Genomic DNA, 18,682 nt, shown 5'->3' on the forward strand with positions numbered 1-18,682 from the left:
CAAAAGAAAACAGAAGAGTTCTGTGCAGAGGGTTCAGAAGGAAAAGTCCAAACATCCTTTTCCCCATGGAAATAATGATAATAGGAATAACGAGAAGGCTAAATTATTCACTTTCCATGTGGCACTGCACTTTATTATTTAATTAATCCTCACAGCAACCCTATGAGGTAGACAGTATCATGGCCAGTTGTGGGGGAAAAGGGGGGGAATTTAGAAGAATGTAAATAACTTGCCCAAGCTGGTAGGTAGAAAAGCTGGAATTCCACTCCAGGTCTGTCTGAGTCCAGAGCTTAACCACCAACCCTTGGCTGGTTTGAATATTCAAGGGCAGGGTCCAAGTCTCATTCATCTTTGTTTAACTCACAGCACCTGGCCTAAGGTCACATCTGCCACATGGAAACAGCAAATATTAGTTGATTCAAAAGTAGAGCTAGTCAAAGGCCCTGGGATAGGGTTACTTTACTGGAAAACAGGGCACGCATGAAAGAAAATATAAAAGCCAACCAAGAGAAAGCACAGTGGAACAAGTGGTCTTATATCCCACCAAAGACAGAAGTTACCCTTAAATGTTTTTGAAATTCATAGCATGAAGTTAAAAAAGTATTTTGAAATGTCTATACTGTAAAAATGATAAATCACAGGAAACAGCTGGAAGGATCCTGAAGGTCTTTTTACTGACTTGTTCTTTTTACAAGACTGTAGATTCTTAGCTTAGGCCAGCTGGGGTGAGTTCTTGTTGGTATGTGAGTATATGGTTTTCACAAGCAAAGCAAATTTAAGACTCGGTTGTGATAAATTTGTGCTGTGTTTGCGCCCCAATCTTCAGGCCACATCTCTATTGTGCTGTCTCGTGGGCAGGGCTGTCAAGTCAACTCCCAGACTTGGTGGGTTGTACCCTCTATCAGCCTCCTTCAGAATGTTCGTGGTGGCACCTCTAGATCCTTCTCAGAATGCTGTCTCATTTCTTTCCTGACAGTTAAAGAAAACTTAAGAAAGTGAAAGCTTGCATGAGAAAATGAGTAAGCACTTTTAAAACAGAACTATTAAGCTCACTTTCAAAGTTGCTGAAGTTAGCCCTTTTTAGACACCTTTAAATCCCTAGTGCCCAGACAAATCGAATACCTAACAGGGTTTGCTTCCAGTGCGGTCTACAAGGATACTTTAAAAAAGATTGTCTGAATAGAAATAAGCTGCCCTTCCTCCATGCCCCTTATGTCAAGGCAATCACTGTAAGGCCCACTGCCCCAGGGGACAAAGGTCCTCTGAGTCAGAAGCCACCTAACCAGATGATCCAGCAGCAGGACTGAGGGTGCCCGGGGCAAATGCCAGCCCATCACCCTCACAGAGCCCTGGGTATCCTTGACCATTGAAGACCAGGTGGCTAACTTTCTCCTGGACACTGGCGTGGCCTTCTCAGTCTTACTCTCCTGTTCCGGACAACTGTCCATCAGATCTGTCTCTATCCAAGGGGTCCTAGGACAGCCAGTCACTAGATACTTCTCCCATCCACTAAGTTGTGACTGGGGAAATTTACTCTTTTCACATGCTTTTCTAATTATGACTGAAAGCCCCACTCCCTTGTTAGGGAGAGACTTTCTAGCAAAAGCAGGGGCCATTTTACACCTGCACATAGGAGAAAGAACACCTGTTTGTTGTCCCCTGCTTGAGGAAGGAATTAATCCTGAAGTCTGGGCAACAGAAGGACAATATGGATGAACAAAGAATGCCTGTCCTGTTCAAGTTAAACTAAAGGATTCCACCTCCTTACCCTACCAAAGCAGTACCCCCTTAGACCCGAGGCTCAACAATGACTCCAAAAGATTGTTAAGGACCTAAAAGCCCAAGGCCTAGTAAAACCATGCAGTAGCCCCTGCAATATTCCAATTTTAGGAGTACAGAAACCCAACGGACAGTGGAGGTTAGTGCAAGATCTCAGGATTATCAGTGAGGTTGTTGTCCCTCTATACCCAGCTGTACCTAACCCTTATACTCTGCTTTCCCAAATACCAGAGGAAGCAGAGTAGTTTACAGTCCTGGACCTTAAGGATGCCTTTATCTGCATCCCTGTACATCCTGACTCTTATTTCTTGGTTGCTTTTGAAGATCCTTTGAACTCAACGTCTCAACTCACCTGGACTATTTTACCCCAAGCTTTCAGGGATAGCTCCCATATATTTGGCCAGGCATCAGCCCAAGAGCTTGAGCCAGTTCTCATATTGGACAGTCTTGTCCTTCAGTACGTGGATAATTTACTTCTAGCCGCCCATTCAGAAACCTTGTGCCATCAAGCCACCCAAGCGCTTTTAAACTTCCTCGCCAGTTGTGGCTACAAGGTTTCCAAACCAAAGGCTCAGCTCTGCTTACAGCAGGTTGAATACTTAGGGCTAAAATTATCCAAAGTCACCAGGGCCCTCAGTGAGGAATGTATCCAGCCTATACTGGCTTATCCTCATCCCAAAACCGTAAAGCAACTAAGAGGGTTCCTTGGCATAACAGGTCTCTGCCCAATATGGATTCCCAGGCATGGCGAAATAGCCAGACCATTATATACACTAATTAAGGAAACTCAGAAAGCCAATACCCATTTAGTAAGATGGACACCTGAAACGAAAGTGTCTTTCCAGGCCCTAAAGAAGACCCTAACCCAAGCCCCAGGGTTAAGCTTGCCAACGGGGCAAGACTTTTCTTTATATGTCACAGAGAAAACAGAAATAGCTCTAGGAGTCCTTACACAGGTCCGAGGGACCAGCTTGCAACCCATGGCATACCCGAGTAAGGAAACTGATGTAGTGGCAAAGGGTTGGCCTCACTGTTTATGGGTAGTGGTGGCAGTAACAGTCTTAGTATCTGAAGCAGTTAAAATGATACAAGGAAGAGATCTTACTGTGTGGACATCTCATGATGTAAACGACATACTCACTGCTAAAGGAGACTTGTGGCTGTCAGACAACTGTTTTACTTAAATATCAGGCTTTATTAATTGAAGGGCCAGTGCTGTGACTGCATACTTATGCAGTACTTATGCAACTCTTAACCCAACATGTTTCTCCCAGACAATGAAGAAAAGATAGAACGTAACTGTCAACGGTGATTGCTCAAATCTATGCCACTCAAAGGGACCTTCTAGAGGTTCCCTTGACTGATCCCGGTCTCAACTTGTATACTGATGGAAGTTCCTTTGTAGAAAAAGGACTTCGAAAAGCGGGGTATACAGTGGTCAGTTATAATGGAATACTTGAAAGTAATCCCCTTGCTCCAGGAACTAGCGTTCAGCTGGCAGAACTATCAGCCCTCACTTGGGCACTAGAATTAGGAGAAGGAAAAAGGGTATATATATATACAGACTCTAAGTAGGCTTACCTAGTCCTCCATGCCCATACAGCAATATGGAGAGAAAGGCAATTCCTAACTTACGAGGGAACACTTACCAAACATCAGTAAGCCATTAGGAGATTATTATTAGCTGTACAGAAACCTAAAGAGGTGGCAGTCTTACACTGCCGGGGTCATCAGAAAGGAAAGGAAAGGGAAATAGAAGGGAACTGCCAAGCGGATATTGAAGCCAAAAGAGCCACAAGGCAGGACCCTCCATTATAAATGCTTATAGAAGGACCCCTAGTATGGGGTAATCCCCTCTGGGAAACCAAGCCCCAGTACTTAGCAGGAGAAATAGAATGGGCAACCTCACGAGGACATAGTTTCCTCCCCTCAGGATGGCTAGCCACCAAAGAAGGAAAAATACTTTTGCCTGCAGCTAACCAATGGAAATTACTTAAAACCCTTCACCAGACCTTTCACTTAGGCATTGATAGCACCCATCAGATGGCCAAATCATTATTTACCGGACCAGGCCTTTTCAAAACTATCAAGCAGATACTCAGGGCCTGTGAAGCGTGCCAAAGAAATAATCCCCTGCACTGCAGGCCATACATTTCAATCCCTGTAACTTTAACCTCCTTATTAAGTTTGTCTCTTCCAGAATCAAAGCTGTAAAACTACAAATTGTTCTTCAAATGGAGCCCCAGATGTAGTCCATGACTAAGATCTACCATGGACTCCTGGATTGGCCTGCTAGCCCATGCTCCAATTTGATGACATCGAAGAAACCCCTCCCAAGGAAATCTCAACTGCATGACCCCTACTATGGCCCAATTCAGCAGGAAGCAGTTAGAGCAGTCGTCAGCCAACCTCCCCAACAGCACTTGGGTTTTCCTGTTGAGAGTGGGGACTGAGAGACAGGACTAGCTGGATTTCCTAGGCTGACTAAGAATCCCTAAGCCTAACTGGGAAGGGGATCACATCCACCTTCAAACACGGGGCTTGCAACTTAGCTCACACCTGACCAATAAGGTAGTAAAAAGAGCTCACTAAAATGCTAACTAGGCAAAAACAGGAGGTAAAGAAATAGCCAGTCATCTATCACCTGAGAGCACAGGAGGAGGGACAAGGATCGGGATATAAACCCAGGCATTAAAGCCGGCAATGGTTACCCCCTTTGGGTCCCCTCCCTTTGTATGAGAGCTCTGTTTTCACTCTATTAAATCTTACAACTGGAAAAAAAAAAAAAATTCCTAGTGCCCAGAACTGTATATTTACTATATATTTATTGCTTGAATGCATGTGTGAATGAATCTCCACTATTTCTTTAGAGGATCCTATGTGTAACATGTCATGGTGATGACTACATCCCCACTGGTCAGAATAAGAGAAGTTGGCTTAAATCCTAATATGCAGGATTGAGGATAGATAATGAAGAACCTGACATTCATTCTTCCACATAATTACATGGGTCTCAAGGAAAGGGTGCAATGACTTTCAAAAACAATTCAATATTCACAACTTCTTCATAAAAGGTGTGTTAGATAGCATTTACTTCAGGGAAGAAGAATTAATAGTCTTCCAAACACACCTGGATCACCTCACCTCAGACTAAATAGATCCCAAACCATTACATTAGCCCAAAGATTTTCTTGTTCCCCACGTCTTCATTTTTCTGTTAATTGTGATTCCATTCGCTTTTCACTAGGCTTTAAACACAGCTGTCAGACACAATCACTCTTTGCTTGAATTCATTTAGTTACCAAGACCTACTGATTTTTTTAAAAACAATCTCTGTTTTGTCACCCATTCATTCCTTTCCATTCTTAGAACCCAATTTTCTAGATCAGACCTTGTATTCTCAGTCTCTAATATTTCATGGGTAGGTCCAACTTGTCTCCTTACATACATTTCTCCCTCCAGCAGCTGTTAGGAACTGAATTATGTCCCCGCCCATCCCTAGATTGATATGTTTAAGCTCTAACCCCATGTGACTGTATTAGGAGATGGGGTGTTTTTGGAGGTAATTGTGGTTCCATGAGATCATAAGGATGGGGCCCTAATTTGATAGAACTTGTGTCCTTATAGGAAGAGGATGAGACACTACTCTTTCTCTCTGCTCATACACAGAGAAAAGGCGGCCATCTACAAGTCAGCCAGAGGGCCTCACTAGGATGAGTTTTCCAGCATCTTGATCTGAACTTCTAGCCTCCAGAACAGTGATAAATTAAATTTCTGTGGTTGTAGCCACCTGGTCTGTGGCATTTCATGTCAGTCATAACAGACTAATAAATAGGCTATCTGCCCAGTATTCTCAGAGTTACATGCATAGAACACTAAACTGACCCTATGCTTTACAAATCCCCAAGGCTGCCACTGCCCACCCCCATGACTTGTAAGTCCAAATGCTTTAGCTTGGAACCTGAGGCCACCTCCGTGTCGTCCCCATAGTTACCTGCCCAGCCTCTAAGCCTTTATATTGTTTAAGGCAAACGTTCTGATCTCATTGTCCTCAAAACCCACATGGCATTTTCTGAAGCCACAGTGAAGCATGATGCCTTTGGGGAACTGCCTGTGGTTGCCATGGCTGCAAGGTGAGTCTACACCAGAGGATGGCAGGATGTGAGAGGAGTCACGTTGCAGACATGGCTCCCTCCTCCCTCTCTTCCTTATTAACAGAGTCCTCACTGAGTTTAGAGAGGAGAGGTGCCCAGATCAGAGGCAAATAATGATGTCTAAGCTGGGGGTTAGCAAACTATTTTTATAAAGGGGCAGGTGAAGGTAAACATTTTGGGCTTTGTGGGTGATATGGTCTCTGTCACAGCTCCAACATTTTAGTGCAAAAGTAGCCATAGGAAATACATAAACAATTGTGTTTCAATAAAACTTTATTTACAAAAGCAATCGTTGGACTAGATTTGGCCTGCGGGGCATAGTTTGCCACTCCCTGATCTGCCAATCCCAGAGCACTGACATTGTTGATCTTCTGAATCAAGTGTAGAACAACTTTCAGATTTCTTGTTATATGAGAGCCAGAAAACTCCATCTTTTAAAGCTCTTTTTAAGCTCTTGCTATCCGCAAGGTTCGTCTTAGACCAGCAGAATCAGCATCACCTGGGAGCTTGTTAGAAATGCGGAATCTCAGGCCCCCACCCCAACCTCCTAAATCAGAATGTGCATTTTAATAAGAAGCCCTGGTGGTTGGAAGGTTTACTAGAGCTTAAGAAGCACTGGTTGAAGCCACTGCTGATTGAATGTCCTATTACTTGCAGATGAAAGCACCCCTAACTATTGCTGACAGGAGCAAGTCATCAGTATCTTGTATGCTTTGCTAAGGACTGTGGTTTTGTCCTGAAAGACAGTAATGGGCTTTATGTAGGGAATGAAATGATCAGTTTTGGGAGGCATATAACTCATCTCTTCGATGAGATAATAAGCTCCTAAAAATCAGAGTGTACTAAAGAAATATGCCTGATATTTATCCTGTTTTCCAAGGCCAGCAAAGTAGGTAGACTCTTCACCACTGCCACACTATTGGATGGAATTCAAAAGCAGCCTCTTCTCTAAGACCTGCTCTCCTGCCCATACCTACTGCCTCAGGCCCCAGGAGGATTCTCTGTTTCTGGCATATCCATGGGGCTTAAAAGTAATTGGAAGGCTGTAACTCCAGCATTGTAATTTGGCATCTGAGACTGGAAAACTTTAATTTTAGTTACACTTAATACTGCCACCACCCAGCTTGGTTCAATTTATCTTCTGAATATATATTCACCTCTCCGATAAGACTATAGGCTACTTTGGCCTAAGCAACCATATTTTAAGATTTTTGCATCTCTTCCATAAGGCTTGCAAAGTACTCTGCATATGACAGTCATGATAAATATAAAATTATTTCTTAAAATATAAGCCACCATTTATTGCTTTTCCAAGCTCTTTGAATAATACCTAAATGGGATAAGCATCTCGAATGTGAATATCATTCATCAGCTAAGTTAAAAATAGTAGGGTCAAAAGGATCCAAATAACATCAAATTTTTTGAAAGGCAGGTCTTTTCATATTGTTTATGGTTAGGTTCTAATACACGCCAGGAATGGTTTGAAAAAGAATTCAGTACAAGCATTTGCTCATATCAAGCCACCACATCTTCCTGTGGTTGGTTTATGAAGAGCTAAAACCCAAACAAACACCACCTCTTACACAGTCACCCAGAGTGTTAGTACTTACATGGAGAGAGCACGTCATAAACCCTCCAGACAAAATTATCTCACTTAAACCATACAAGACCCTAGGGTTGGGTAGATTATTATCTTCGCTGATGAAGAAACCAAAGTGCAGAGTATTGATGTCAACTTAGCGAGGATCACACTGGTAGAAATTTGGTGGTGGTAAGAGGGGACAGTTGGAATTCAAACCCAGATAGTTAAGCCCTGAGTCTGTGTTCTGAACCATTAAGCAGTGTCTCCATAAACAGAGCTTTACTATGTCAAAGGCCAAACTCTCACCACCCTATTTTCATCTGCAGGCATCATCAGCTGGGATTTTCATGTGACAAGTAATCTATGTTAAGCCTAGATATATTGAAAATAAAATGTTAGAAGCCACTTATTTTATGGTCAAGTTCAGTGAGTGACAGTTTCTATGTTTAAAGCCTTAACCCATTATGAGTTAATGGTTTGGTCTATCATGATTAACAGTGGGAAATATCTTTGAAATCAGATTAGAATGTTTTAGTTTTTGTTTTGGCTGTTAATTATCATAGAAAGTTTTTCTCTGTCATTTCAGAGTCTACAGTAAAGACTATTAAAGGAGTACCTGTAATTATGATCTTATTGATCTATTTAAATTAGAGTTTATTACAAAGCCTATGACCATATCCAAACAATTAAATTAAAGCATGGAATAGTATTTCAATGACTCTAGGGAGCATAGACAGCCAGATGGGATTATTGAAACCTGAAAGTGGATAGTTTTGTCTCCAGGTGATTCTGATCATTTGTCCTGACTCATTTAAGAATTTCAACTCTTATTTTCCCCTGGATTCCAATATTGACTCTACCATTTTCTGAATCAATATGATCTTCAAAAATCACAGATCATCTCTAACAAAGGCTCTTTATTCTCCAAGATGTAATAACTATGACTTTGCGTTGAGTAACTTGACACCAAAGGATTACCTTTTCTATGCCTTGAAATTTTGTATTAAATAATTGTTCCTAGAGATTTTTTCCCATTTCTAAAGCCAAGAGGCATTAATTATTTTAAATGGCAGTGAATTCACCAAGGTAAGTTTGTAGAGAAAAACTAGTGGCCCTACTTTAAGTTGTTGCTATAGAAATTTCAGTTTTTAATAAAAGGATATATACTGTCTTCCACAAGTCAGTCTGTTACCACTAATTATTGTGTATGAGCCCTTTTTATACGGGAATGCATTTCTTTTGATTGTGTGTGCATATACTGATTGGTTGTACAAAGCCTTTCACTCCTGACATCCCTTTTGGCTTTCTTTCCTTTATTTTTTCTCTTGTCACAAGTCCGTTCATCCAGAAACTCTTTTATCCATCCATTCAATTGCTCAAGCAAGGAACCCAGGAATATCCTCCTCTAAATGCAATCAATAACCAAATCTTGCAGATCAGATTTCCAAAATAGAGCTCAAATCTAAGTCAATGTATCTTTACCACTCTTCCCCCAGTTCAAGCCATGATAATTTCTCTCTCTACGTGAATGTCCACCCCTGGAGACAGACACAGGGTGTTACTGCTTGGACCACTGCAGCATCCTCTTAATTAAACTCCTCCATCCACTTATGCACCATCATCCATTCTCCACCCAAAAGTCAAAGTGGAATATGTAACTCCATTTTTTAAGTCCCCCAAGGCTTCCTGTTGACCTTAGAATAAAATGCATGTAGGGAGGGTCTGACTGTTCTCTAGCCTCACCGAGGCCTCTCACTGCATCTCAGCCGTACTGACTGACCATTTTGTAGTCTTCTCCTCTACCTTCAATTCTGCCAAGACATCCACCTACCCATCATGGGCTTGACATGTCCTATAGGTCATAATTCCAATATTTTTTTTGGTAGACCTTTCTAAACTTATATGCTAAATTCACTTCCTATGCTCTTCATCCCAGTTCACAGAGTCCTTCATCATACAGAACCTTTGTGTTTGTGTGTTTATATATTTATATCTTGTGTTTATATATAATCTCTTTCTCAATAGATTATAACCTCCATGAAGGCAAGGACAATCACTTTTTGGTTGATCGCTTAGCATTGGATCAGGCACATGGTAAGCCCTCAATTATTATTTGTAGAATTAGTAAGTCAATATAATCTGTAACACATGGAATCTCATGAAATACAAAGTGAAGGTCCCTTTGGAAAACAAAAGTAACAATTCTCAAAGATAAATGTCATAATTCAGAGGCAAGGTTTTGGGGATCAACTACACGTTAATACAGGATTTCTTTCTGTGAAATGAACCAATAAAAATGGAAATATAACGTGTTTGAGAAGCTATGTGGCAAAATTACTCTGAAAAAAGTCAATATAAACATCAATGTCTACCATAAACAACAAGCACAAGACAAAGTGGTTTTTCCCAATTGGCTTGTTCCAGCGATATAATATAGGTGCAACTCATCCAATAATCCAGCTTCTTTCAGGCTCCCTGTTGAACAGAAGCAAGTCTGAGATAGCTCCTTTCCCAGAGCTAGGATATGCGATTTTTCCAGAATTGGAAAATTGCCCTACATATCGAGGGGAGGGGCTCTTACAAACATAGTCATTAGAATCAGGACACTGGACATCTTTCACCCTGGTTACAAGTGTCTATAGCAAAGCAGTTTGACACTTTTCCAAAACGAAGGCTCAAGGTTGAAGTTAATTTCACCTTATTTGCTTACATATATACAAGTTAGTGGCTAAAAAGCAGAATGTCAACATCCTATATATCAGTTTGATCCTTTACAACCAGCCCAATAAACCTTCCATAGCCTTTGTCAATAATGTTATTTTCAATACAAAGCACATTGTATTTTTATACATATAATCTAATCTGTCCTTTAAGGCAGGCATTATTATACCTATTTTACTGCTTTAGTGGTTGATACCCTAGTGTCTCTCAGCTCCAGACTAAGCTGTTTATACTCAATTTTCTGATGCTGGGCTGGACTCTGACATCCCTGTTATCTCCATGTCGGCTGCCTGTTGGGTTCTGCCCCAAAGGATGCTGAGGAGAGAGTGGAAGGCAGAAGGAGGGAGAAGGGATTTCATCCTCTCTATTTGCTTCCTGTGCATGGCAGTGCCAGGGGCTCTTCACCAGGCAGAAGCCTTTGCCCATTCCACCTTCCAGCTTCTTTCTACTGTCCCTGCACCAGCCTCGTTGCATCACTCTGGTGCATTGTCCACAGCATCTGGGCAATGCCTTCTCCTCAACAGAGGGGCAATGCAGACCTCGTCTTTGTGCATGCTTATTTGCATAATAATAAACACACAGTGAAAACATTGTATTCCCACATCTAGCAGTAATTGGGTTAGCTACCCACTGAATACATATTGAAAAGTTGCTGCAATATGACCCTATCTTCACATGAATAAGACAACTTCACAGAATTATAAAGTGACATTTCAAACCTCTGAATTTTCCCTACACTATTTATTGTTCAGTTCTATCCATGCTCCTTTCTGTCTGGAATACCTGCCCTTCTCCCAGACCTGGTCCAGACCCCTCAAGGCCAAGCTGCATGTTTTCCTCTGTGAAACCTTTGAGCCCCACGGCTGGCAGAATTAACTGCTCCATCTACTCAACTCCCATTACTCCCTGGATACTCTTCTCAGGGACTTGAGAGACAGAAAACACACACATGAGCTTGGAAATGGCTTGACTTGGATTGATTCTTGGCTTGAATAATTCATTTCCTATGTGCGTATGGATAAGTTATTTACGTTTCAGTTCCTTCTTCTGTAAAATGATACTAACTTCTCCCATATTTCTCCCTCCTGCATTTGTGGCATCTCCATCTTTCCAGCTGCTAAAGCCCAAATCCTGGGATTCATCATTGACTCCTCTCTTTGTTTCCCCCTACATCCAATCCAATAGCAAATCCCATTGGCTTCACTTTCAGAACATATCCAGAGTCTCATCACTTCTTACCACGTTTACTGCTACCATTTTGATCTGAGTCACGGTCATCTTTGTCTGGATCATTGCTGTAGTCTCCTAATTGACCTCCACAATCTTTCTCTATTCCCTTCTGGTATACAGCAGCCAGACTGATCACATAAAAATATAAATTTGACCACTTTCCTGTCCAGTGGAAAACCATCTTAGAGTAAAAGCCAAAGTTACTCCAATGACCTATAGGGCCTGTAGGGGCAGGTCCTGTGTGACTTCAAACTTAGTTCCTGCCACCCTGCTCACTCCACTTGGCCACACTGGCCTCCTTCCTGTTGCTGGAGCTGCTCAGGTAAACTCATGGCTGAGAACCTCTGCATTTGTGGTTCCCTATGTCTGGAATGATCTTCCTCAAGATAGCTACGTATCTTTCTTCCACACCTCCTTAACATCTTTGCTGAAATGGAACCTTCTCAATCAGACCTTCCCTGAGCATTGTATTTAAAATGGAAACCCATCTATCTCCTTTCCATGCTTTATTTTGGATGCTGTAATACTTTTTCATTTTTAAATCACTGCCATGTGGGAAATTATTTCATTGCAATCAATGGCAGCCTCTGAGTCCACAACTAGGCAAACTCTCCCAGAAGGGATCACAGATCAAATGAAAGTGATGGAATCATATGGTTTATTAAATTGACTCAAAATTCATGCTGGAGAAGTGGGGGCGAGTTAACATGCCTCACATGGCACACAAATGGGTAAAAACTCTAACCAGGAAGATGTTCAGATGTCTGTTTCTTTCTGTACCACACCAGCCTTTCCTGGCAGTCACTAGGACCAGCACTCAGCTTACTTTTTTTTTTTTTTTTGAGACGGAGTCTTACTCTGTCCCGGTGCGATCTCAGCTCACTGCAAACTCCTCCTCCCAGGTTCAAGTGATTCTCCTGCCTCAGCCTCCCAAGTACCTGGGATTACAGGTGCCCACCACCATGCCCAGCTAATTTTTGTATTTTTAGTAGAGACAGGGTTTCACCATGTTGGCCAGGCTGATCTCGAGCTCCTGACCTCAGGTGATCTGCCCACCTCGGCCTCCCAAAGTGCTGGGATTACAGGCATGAGCCACGGTGCCCGACTCAGCATTAAACTTTTGACCATGGAGTCTCAGCAGATGGAAACAGTATAAGGGTCCAGCACATGGGTGTGGCTGGTGCTTGCCAATTAACCTGCTGAGCAGCCAAGATTCTATTTGGTTTTGGGGGGCAAAGGTCACTCAAGGTCAGAATAAATTTCACAAATGCGTAGCCAAATAAAGAACTCATGAATATCGAGTGTCTCACATATATTACAGCGTTATGAATCGTAGGTATCCTGGCGCTGCCCTTCCTTCCTGTCCCTGTGTGTGTATGGATGCTCCACTTGATCTTTCTAACCTGTTTCTCATGCTGCTAACTGATTTTCCTATACTTAAACATGAGTTTCACTTATTTCAGTTGCTTTCTTATTTAGCAGAATTTAATATTCTCAAACAATATTACCAATGCATGTTATGGCCTTCTGCCATCTCACATTTTTTACTTACTTTGTTTATTATCTACCTAACGAAAAGTGCCAAGAACACAAGAATTTTCATTTCTTTTCTTCCCCAATGTACCTAGATGTGTATTTAAAAATATAATTATTGAAAAAAATGAAAGAAATTCTGAAAACTATGAGGCTTAAATCAAATAACAATTGAATTGTACTAGAACAGGAGAGAAAATGACTTGGAGCAGGATGAGAAGATGAAATTGAAAGCCCATGCTACGATCCCCGCCCTGCTGATGCCAATCTCTTCCCAGGCCCATGGGTGTGGGAGTGCTTAGATGCTCATCCTGAAACTCTGGAGATCACCCATTCTTCTGGAATTGCTCACATTTTCTTTCTATGGTCTCCAAATAGCTGTTCTTTGGCCCACTTGACTCACAGTCAAACTAGTTTCAATCTTGTACCCTTGAAATATTTGTTTAATGAATGAATATCCTGTTACAGGTTGCCCAGGGACTTCAGAGCCCTGATGAGAATTGATACTTAAATGACATCAGGTAGTTACCCCAGTGAGTTTGTGCTTTGTTCAATCTGCAGGGCTTCATTCAACCTGAAGTTGCCCTCTGGAGGGCCCTGGGCATATTCAGGCCTAAGGCTTCACATTAGTCTGCTCAGGCTGCTGTAACAAAAGATCGAAGCCTGGGCGACTTAAACAACAGAAATCTATTTCTCACAGTTCTGGAGGCTGGGAACTCAAAAATCAAGGTGCTGGCTAATTTGGTTCCCTGGTGAGGGCTGTCTTTCTGGCTTGTACACATTTGTCGTCTTGCAATGTGGTCACATGCCTTTCCTTGGTGCATGTTCACAGAGAGAGAGAGATCTCTTCCTTCTCTAATAAGGTCATAAGGCCACCAGTCATACAGGATTAGGGCCCCACCCTTATGTCCTCATTTAACCTTAACTACCTCCTAAAGACTTGTCTCCAAATATAGTCACATTGGGAGCTAGGACTTCAATATATGAATTTTGAAGGGATAAAATTCAGTCCATAGAAGACCTAATTTCTTCTGCCCAGCACGATGTCATTTTCCTTTTTTAATGTTATTATTAACTTTTAAAAGATGTATATATCTCCTACAAAATCCACGTTTTAGTCATTTGTTATTTCTGGCTTGCTTCACTCATTGATTCTACCTACCCAGCCCGTTTAGACATTGAAGTTTTTATCCCATGCCCATTGATTTAATCAGGGACTATATTTTCCAAACTGAAACACAGGACATATGACATTATCAGTATGATTTTGCTTATGGAAGAGCAGAACAAAAAGCCAGAAATTGGGATTGTCTTGGAATAGTATGGATATGCAGAAAACGGTGATAAATAACCAAATTCTCCATATTTGTATGTCAGTGATTGGGAAGAGTATTAATGCAGCTTGATGCTTGGTGCCACTCAAACCCACCAAAAATTCTATTTGCCCAGTTAGATGTTTTGATGGTGAGGAGCTTATTGGTGTTGGGCTGTGGAAGATACAAAGGTTGAAGACAGATGCTGTTCTCCATGGCAGAGCTTTGCAAGTTTTCTTTGGCCCATGATGTAGAGCAAGAAATTTTACCTTACAACCCTGCAGACTGTGATCATTCTGATCTATTCAGTTCTATTCCGTTCTGTTCTGTTCTATTCTATTCTATTCTATTCTATTCTATTCTATTCCATTCTATTCCATTCTATTCTATTCTATTCTTTCTACAGTGGGTGTAGAAACATAATTGGTGTCCAAAACATGAATCCATTGCTATGTGCATTGGAAGAAAAACAGCTCTTGTGGGCTGGGTCCAATAGGTTTTGGTTTCCTTTCTGTTAAAAAATATTTTGATTAGCATAAAGGTCTTTTTGTTTGTTTATTTTTGTGTTTTAATACATGTAGGTACTAGACTAGTGTCTAGAAATAGTTTCATTCTCTTGGAAATTTATCTGCTAAAACTCTTCTATTCACAGATCAGAGGTTTTTGGAACTTGAAGGAACTGCAGGGGTCAAGTCAGAATACATCGCTTATGAGTCTTTATGTTGACGCTCCGGTATTTGGAAGCAGTGATCTTAAAAATGCAATTCACAAAAATTGTTTTCTTTGGTTTTTGACTCTTCTGAACAGAACTCATCTTCAACTTAGTTTGCTAATTGCCTGTGTGCCATGATCTTGTTCTCCCTTGCAGAGCTCACAGGATGGGTTTTTGTTTTGTTTTGTTTTGTTTTTAGTTTCCTTGCTGTTTTTCCAGGTCCCAGTACCACAGTGGATTGGTGATTGCGGTTTGAGGTCACCTAGAGAAGTGTGTGTGGGGGGGTAACCCAAAGATTTTTCTTGCACACCTCAAATTGTTCTCTGATGACACCAAGAGCGTCAAAGGGACTGAGGCCGAGTTTGTCAGTGAATGTTCACCAGGAAAAGCAGGGGTGAAGCTGCTTATGGGCGAAGATGAATCTCGTGCTGCCATCTATTGGTAATGTCATAAAACAGCAATTTTTAATACCACCTGATTTTTAAAAAATTTATTCTGGGGGAACTATAGTTCACTTTCACCTATTCTCCAAATTCGTATTTCCCAAGAAGTCTTGATTTCAAGTGAAGGAATCTGTGGATGGGAATGACCCATCTTTAACCCTAATGAAGTTTGTCTGTAAAGTGAACCAAGGGGACAGGGGAATTCCCACACCGTCTCATTACTGCCCAAGCCAACACACTTCCCTTTGAGGATGGTTTGAGGGAAGGAGGGACTGTCTGCTTGTCAGAGGGATTTCAAAGAACACACTGTTCTCATCCTTCAGATCTTGCCGATTGCTTCATGGGCTGCCTGAGATTACCATATGTTTTGTGCAAAGGGTGGCTTCAAAACAAAACGGAATAGACCCTCTCTGTTTTGAAGCCTGTTGATTCTAAATGCTACACCATTGCAAATAGTTCTCTGGGTTTATTTATTAGTAAAGGAAGTCAGACATCAAAGACCAACCACTTCCATTTTAAAAAGATCCCTGTTCATTAAAAATAAAAATAAAGGAGGCTGGAGTGCAGTGGCGTGATCATGACTCATTGCAGCCTTGACTTTGGGGGCTCAAGTGATCCTCCCGCTGCAGCCTCCACTCCTGGTTAGCTTTTTGTATTTTTTGTAGAAATGAAGTCTCGCTTTTTTGCCCAGGCTGGCCTCTAACTCCTGAATTCAAGCGATCCTCCTGCTGCAGGCCCCCAAGGTGTTGGGATTACGGGCATGCGCCACTGCACCCAGCCTACTATCTTTATCTTATAGAAAGAAAAGAATGGAGGAAACTGAGGCTTGGAGACAATGGTTTCACCCAAATATCAGTGGTGTGGAGGCAGAAAAACCTATTGTTAACAAGAGGAGTTGATGGCAGTATTTTGGCAAGTCCTAGTAAAAGTAACCCTGGAGACTTCACATGTTCCGTTAGAAGAAATGGAGCTGTCACCCACATCAAGATTCAGAACACTGTGATTACTAGGACCCGTACAGAGGGAAGAAGTTTGCAACTTTGGCTGAGTTGGTCCAGTATTACATGGAACATCACAGGCAATTAAAAGAGAAGAATGGAGATATTATTGAGCTTAAATATCCTCTGAACTATGCAGATCCTACCTCTGAAAGATGGTTTCCCGGACACCTGTTTGGGAAAGAAGCAGAGAAATTATTAACTGAAAAAGGAAAACATGGTAGCTTTCTTATACAAGAGAGCCAGAGCCACCCTGGAGATTTTGTTCTCTCTGTGTGCACCGGTGATGACAAAAGGGAGAGCGACGACGGCAAGTCTAAAGTGACCCACGTCACGATTCGCTGTCAGGAACTGAAATACGACGTTGGTGGAGGAGAACGGTTTGATTCTTTGACGGATCTTGTGAAACGTTACAAGAAGAATCCTATGCTGGAAACACTGGGTACAGTCCTATGACTCAAGCAGCCCTTAACATGACTTGTATAAATGTTGCTGAAACAGAAAGCAGAGTTTGAGAACTAAGCACATTAGCTGAGACCACAGATAAAGTCCAACAAGGCTTTTGGGAAGAATTTGAGACCCTACAACAACAGGAGTGCAAACTTCTCTACAGCCGAAAAGAGGGTCAAAGGCAAGAAAACAAAAATTAAATTGGTATAAAAACATCCTGCCCTTTGATCATGCCAGGGTTGTTCTACGTGATGGTGATCCCAATGAGCCTATTTCAGGTTACATCAATACAAATATCATCGTGCCTGAATTTGAAACCAAGTGCAAAAATTCAAAGCCCAGAAAGAGTTGCATTGCCACACAAGGTTGCCTGCAAAACACGGTGAACGACTTTTGCTGGATTTCCAAGCAAACTCCCAAGTGATTGTCGTGACAATGAAAGAAATGGAGAGAAGAAAGAGTAAATGTGTCAAATACCGGTCTGATGAGTATACTCTACAAGAATATGGGGTCATGCGTGTTAGGAACGTCAAAGAAAGCGCCGCTCATGACTATATGCTAAGAGAACTTAAATTTTCGAAGGTTGGACAAGCTCTACTCCAGGGGAATATGGAGAGAATGGTGTGGAAATACTGGTTTTGGACTTGGCCGGACCACGGAGTGCTCAGCGACCCCGGGGGCATGCTGGACTTCCTGGAGGAGGTGCACCATAAGCAGGAGAGCATCATGGATGCAGGGCCGGTTGTGGTCCACTGCAGTGCTGGAACTGGCCATACAGGGACGTTCACTGTGATTAATAGTCTTATTGAAATCACCAGAGAGAAAAGTGTTGACTAGCAACATTGACGTTCCCAAAACCATCCACATGATACAGTCTCAGAGGCCAGGGATGGCCCAGACAGAAGCGCAGTACCCATTTATCTATATGGCAGTGCAGCATTATATTGAAACACGACAGCACAGGATTGAAGAAGAGCAGAAAAGCAAGAGGAAAGGGCACGAATATACAAATATTAAGTATTCTCTAGTAGACCACAGACAAGTGGAGCTCAGAGCCCCCTCCCGCCTTGCACTCCAGCGCCACCCTGTGCAGAAATGAGAGAAGACAATGTTGGAGTCTATGAAAACATGGGCCTGATGCAACAGAAAAGTTTCACATGAGAAAACCTGCCAAAACTTCAGCACAGAAATAGATGTGGACTTTCACCCTCTCCCTAAAAAGATCAAGAACAGACACAAGAAAGTTTATATGAAGACAGAATTTGAATTTGGAAGGCTTGCATTTTGGTTGACTACCTTTTGATAAGCAAAATTTGAAACCATTTAAATATCACTGTATTTTAACTCAACAAATACCTGCTTCCCAATTACTCATTTCCTCAGAAAAGAAGAAATCATCTCTACAATGCAGACAACGTTACATTTTATAGAATTTTGCTTTAAATTGAGGAAGTAGTTAAATGGTGTGCTATATCTTGCAGATTATGGGAGTTCAAATTCTAGTTATAGGCTTTTTTTTTCTTTTTATAACCCTAACCAGTTTAATTTTTTTTTTTTCTCATCGTGGGAGATGATAAGAAGAAATGGTTTGGGAAAATTAAGTAACAACATCCTAGAAGAGTGAGAACAATCTCATTTACCATCATGTATCCAGTCGTGGATAATTCATTTTGACGGCTTCTATTTTTGGCTAAATGAGAATTAAGCCAGTGCTTCAGACTGTCAGAAGCTGACTGGTGTACCTTTGCATTGGCATTAAAGAGTCGT

The 18,682-nt window shown here is 41.7% G+C and overlaps 1 pseudogene; it reads left to right on the forward strand.

Moving 5' to 3' along the window:
• The first annotated feature begins 16,216 nt into the window (after positions 1 to 16,216).
• On the forward strand, positions 16,217 to 18,682 carry LOC101008494 (annotated as a pseudogene).

Source organism: Papio anubis, chromosome 6, assembly GCF_008728515.1.
Source record: "Papio anubis isolate 15944 chromosome 6, Panubis1.0, whole genome shotgun sequence".
Taxonomy (NCBI): Eukaryota; Metazoa; Chordata; class Mammalia; order Primates; family Cercopithecidae; genus Papio; species Papio anubis.